This window comes from Temnothorax nylanderi, unplaced genomic scaffold (assembly GCF_030848795.1).
Source record: "Temnothorax nylanderi isolate EJ_2023f unplaced genomic scaffold, tnyl_v1.0 TNYL_tig1496_pilon, whole genome shotgun sequence".
Classification (NCBI taxonomy): Eukaryota; Metazoa; Arthropoda; class Insecta; order Hymenoptera; family Formicidae; genus Temnothorax; species Temnothorax nylanderi.
Window position 1 is genome coordinate 6194 of NW_027250558.1, and position 5287 is coordinate 11480.

A 5287-nucleotide genomic window follows, 5' to 3' on the forward strand; every position below is an offset into this window, starting at 1 on the left:
CGAGCTGGATCCGACTTCTTCGTATTACCGCGTACATTCGGCGTTTTCGTTCGGAACTTAAAAAATAAAGTCGCCTCTTCGGTGATCGTCAAGTCTCCCTTGACCGCAGAGGAGATTCACGAAGCCTCCGTCTTTTGGCTTCGATCGGCACAGCGACTTGTTTTTCGGATGACTTGAAGGCTTTGAACGCTCACGCCGCTGTATCGCGATCAAGTTCCTTACGCTCTCTCCACCCCTTTATCGGGAAAGATAAATTAATCCGGCTTGGCGGGCGGCTCGAAAACTCCGCGCTGAGTTACAATGAGCGACACCCCGTCATACTTGCTAGACATCATATTGCCGAACTTTTGATCGATCAAGCACACCGACGCTCTCTCCATGGAGGGACTAAACTCACGCTTAGATGTCTCCGTCAAAATTATTGGTTAATTTCCGCGCGAAGCATGATCAAATCTCACATTCATAAATGTGTTACATGCGTTCGACATTCCGCGAAAACTCCTACGCAATTAATGGGTGATCTCCCGAGTCCCCGAGTAAATCCTGCTCCTCCGTTCTCTCACACGGGCATAGATTACGCCGGACCTATGAACATTACCCCCGTTGTCGGTCGCGGCCAAAAGGGGAGCAAACACTACGTCGCGGTGTTCGTTGTCTCGCCACTAAGGCGATCCACCTCGAAAGTGTGGAGGATTACTCCACCGATGGATTCCTCGCGGCATTTCAACGGTTTGTCAGTCGCCGCGGACTGCCATCGGACATGTACAGCGATAATGGCACGAATTTGTGGGTGCTGACCGCGAGCTCCAACGCAGCTTTCCGCGCGCTTGTGAACAACCCCTCCCTTAAGGAAATTCTCGCTAACGACGGCGTACGGTGGCATTTCGTGCCCCCTGCGGCACCACATTTCGGCGGGCTTTGGGAGGCTGGAGTGAAGAGCTTTAAGCACCATCTCAGGCGAGTGACTGGTGCTCGCACTCTGTCTCGCTCCGAATTCGTTACGCTTTTATGTAAGATAGAAGCTTGCTTGAACTCGCGAACCGATCTCTCCACTTAGCGACGATCCGTCCGATTATACCGCTTTGACACCTGGTCATTTCCTTGTCGGCCGACCGCTCACGAGCGTACCGGAGGAATCCGTCCTCGAAATCAATGCGAATCGGTTGTCGCGATGGCAACACGTACAATTAATGCTCGAACAGATCTGGCGTTCTTGGTCGTCGGACTATTTACATTCATTGCAACAGCGCGTGAAATGGACCGAATCTCACGATAATCCGAAGGTTGACGAGTTAGTTTTACTTAAGAGTAACCTACTCCCTCCTTCAAAGTGGGAACTCGCAAGGATTCAGCAGGTCCATCCCGGACTTGACGGTCGCGTTCGCGTCGTCACATTACGCACCGCCAATTCCGAGCTAAAACGACCAATAACCCAGATCTGTCGGTTGCCCGCGTCTATCAGTTCGCCGGGAACCGCGGAATCCCGTTAGAATTAAGCTCGTTCGTTTTTCATTAGATTTAAGGACATTGTAAAAATAGGTTAAGTTCTCAAATGTATATATTGTATATAACGCTTTGAACCAAGACGTTCCCACGCTCCTCTATGCGACCTTGTCAACCCCCGTTTGTTTCGCATTCCGTCGAATGCGAGGCGGGCGGCATGTTGAGAATTGGATAAATGCGAGCTGAAAATTCTCGAACTTCGACGAGACAGCAAGCATTATTCGAGAACGCTTGAAAGGCTCCAAATCGCGACGGTTTCCTCCCCCCCTTTTTTTGTGTGTTTTCGAGCAAACGGCACAGGTGTTTCTCGCGTGATCGCAAGCACCGCGACCAATAGACGATTTGGAGCCAACGAGCGTTTCTCACGTCACCGAATTCCTCGACGCGAAGCTCCGGCCGCGATCCCTCGCCTGCTCCGTCCGGGACGGCAGTGAGCCATCATAACTCGCACGCGATACATGATCGACGTCGAGAAAACGGAGGAATGTAGCGAGTGCGAAATCGCGAGTGCGAAGTCCAGTGTAACCCACTTTAATAAAAAGGACTGACTGTTATTTCGTGTACTCATTTTTGTACTTTCCACGGCGCGCACCGCGAAAACGTCGAGCGGTCCACTGACAGTTTGGTATGAGAGAATTTGTCTATAATACGTAGACTTAAATAAAAAACTTTTTATATAATAATTTACGCAATAAAAATTTACGCATTTACATAACAATTACATGTTTTATTGAAATATTTTTCAAAAAAGAACTTACTTATTCCTTTTGCATTATCGCAGTGCATAATATTGATATATATAGAATCGATAAATTATACTGATTTTTATTGTTTTTTATGATTTAAATATTGATTATATTAAATATTACGTTAAATAGTATAAAACAATGATTAAAAATATTCATAACTGTGATCAAAAAATTAATTTTGTCCGAATTGTAATTTGTAAACTACTTATATGTATATACATTTTATTTGTAAAATAAAATAATTTCTGGTAATAGCCTACGCAATGTAAAGTTTATTTATAAAAATTAAAACAGATTACACAACTTGAACTGACATGGATATTGTTCATGATCCACATTTGAGACACTTGTTCGATGGTGACCCAATATTTAATGTCTACAATCAGGAAGCTGTAAACTTGTCAGTCGGAGCACCTGGTCCTGACTTATTAAAACATTGTGCAGAAATGCTGAATAGATCCACGCGACATAGACTGGTAAAAATGAGTATTTTAATATTGCATATTTATCTTTGCGTTTGACAGACAAAATATACTTGAACAATCAATACATATTCTCAATAACTTTTTGTATCTTTCTAAATTATTAAGTATCTTTGAAACGAAATTTATTATCATAATGATATTAAAAATAAGTTATTATTAGTCAAATAAAATTATTTTTATTTTTACTTTGTACTTTGTGCATATGTCCGTTGCATTTGTTAAATCGCGCAAAGTAATATGTGACTACAACTAATATTAATAATTATTTATTATTATGACTTATAAAAAATGGAGTCAATAAAAGTTAAAAAAATTACTTCTATAAAGTAAAAAATATCTATATATTATAATTTTTTTCAGAATCAGATAGCAGATTCAATTATATTCATTCAAGTTGAAGTGCAATTAAAGCTAATTGTATTTATCAAATATTTTGATAAAAGCAAATCTCATGCAAATATTTAACAAAGACCAGTTTTAAATATTTTTAAGTTAAGAATTAAAATGTAACGATGATACTTAAATAGTTAATGAAAATTTTATGAAGATAAATAAACATTTTAATATTTGTTGCTTGCATTTATGGAATATTCATAACCTATTCAGAAAAAAAAATCCTAAAATATTTATTGATACTTTGCAATCCATATTGATGAAAATAAATGTTTGCCTTAGGAAGAAGAAGAAAAGGAAGGGAAATATTATCTCTTTCAATATGGTATCACAGCGGGTCTTTGGGAATGTCGCGATGAGTTAGCCAAGTTTTAAGCAAACGGGTATGGCCATTCCGTGATGAGAGAGCATCTAATATTGACATGCGGAGCATCGCACGGTCTTCAACTATTATTAAATACCATACTCTCACCGAATGGAATTATCTTTGTAGAGGAAGTTACTTATATGATTGCTCTTGATGCTTTTAAACAATTTCCATTAATGCGAATAGTTACAGGTAGATGATACCTACTATAAATTTGTATATATTTGTAAAACAAACAAAATAATGTCTAATGCCCGTTTTCACCAACGTCCGTTTAACTTTAACCTTAGTTAACTCACTCTTTGTCTAACAGTCTCCCTTATGCCCATTTCTACCAATGTAGCATTAACTTTATTTATATAGATTAATCGCGGTTTAACTTACTAAGTATCTTTTCTAAAGCCCCTTGCACAATAGGCGAGTAGCGTATAGCGATAGCGACAGCGACAAAGTTGCCGACAAAGGTTATAGCTTTGTCGGCAACCTTGTCGCTGTCGCTATCGCTACGCTATCGCCTATTGTACAAGGGGCTTAACTCTTAGAACTAGGAAAAGATGACAGGTAAGTTAAACCAAGATTACAAATTAACCTGCGTTGATAGAAATGGACATTAGAAACAGACGAAGAGTAAGTTAAACTAAGGTTAAAGTTAAACGACGTTGGTGAAAACGGACATTAATGTATTAAATTTATAAAACTAAAAAAGAATATAAAAACTATATAGTAAAAATGTATATACATATAGTAAAAACATATATACTATATAGTAATTAAAATAAGATATAATTGTATCAAATGGTATGGCTGAGTTTCTAAATTCATTGCCAGCGCTGAAAATCTATACGTTACATGTATATAGACTTCCAACGCTGGAAATCTATAGTACACGTAACGTTATACTATAGATTTTCAACGCTGGCAATAATTTAGAAACTCAGCCCATATGTATAATCCTATATTATATAGATATAAAAATATAAATAACATAAATATGTTTTTTATAACATAGACATTTTATTAAAAATTATATGTAAAATGTTTAACTAAAGTGTCTATATTGTCTTTATTAATATAGTGCCAATGAAGGATGATGCAGTAGATCTAGATGCACTTGAAAAAATAATAATTGAAGAGAAGACAAAAGGCAACTTTCTTTTAAACAATAGAAAATATTCTGGGCGATGTTTTATACAATACCAATTTTTTCATAATCCAACCGGAATGACATGGTCACCTGGTAATTTAAATATTGCTGTAAATGTATATTTTAAATTGTCGTAACCATACATCCACTGTATTCTGTGTCAGAACAATTTGCGATTTCATTATCTACATTTTTTCAACCAATATACTATATATATAGTATGATATATATATATATAGATATATATAGTATATATATAAGTATATATGTACTTTAAATTTTTGTACTTTAAAAGAACAAAATTCTATAATCAAAAGTGTTCAAAATCTAAAGTTCAAAAATCTAAAGTACATATATACTTAAAAGAGTAAAATATATAAAGTAAATATACCAATGCCTGGACACGTACCTATGTCTCAACATTTTTATCATTTTAATCCTTAAATAAGTTATAACGTGAATTAAAATCAAAGAATCAAAGATAAAAATATTTTTCTTGTATTATATTTTTATCTTTGATTTTAATTCACATGTACTTATTAAGAACTAAATTATTTTAGAAACTAAAATGATAAAGGTGTCCAGACATAGGTCTTAAGTGTCCGTCATTGGTACCTACTTCTTGAGATACATTAACATAGATTAT

The 5287-nt window shown here is 36.6% G+C and overlaps 1 pseudogene; it reads left to right on the plus strand.

Moving 5' to 3' along the window:
- Positions 1 to 2392: 2392 nt before the first annotated feature.
- Positions 2393 to 4734, plus strand: LOC139787395 (2-aminoadipate transaminase-like; annotated as a pseudogene).
- Positions 4735 to 5287: the final 553 nt, after the last annotated feature.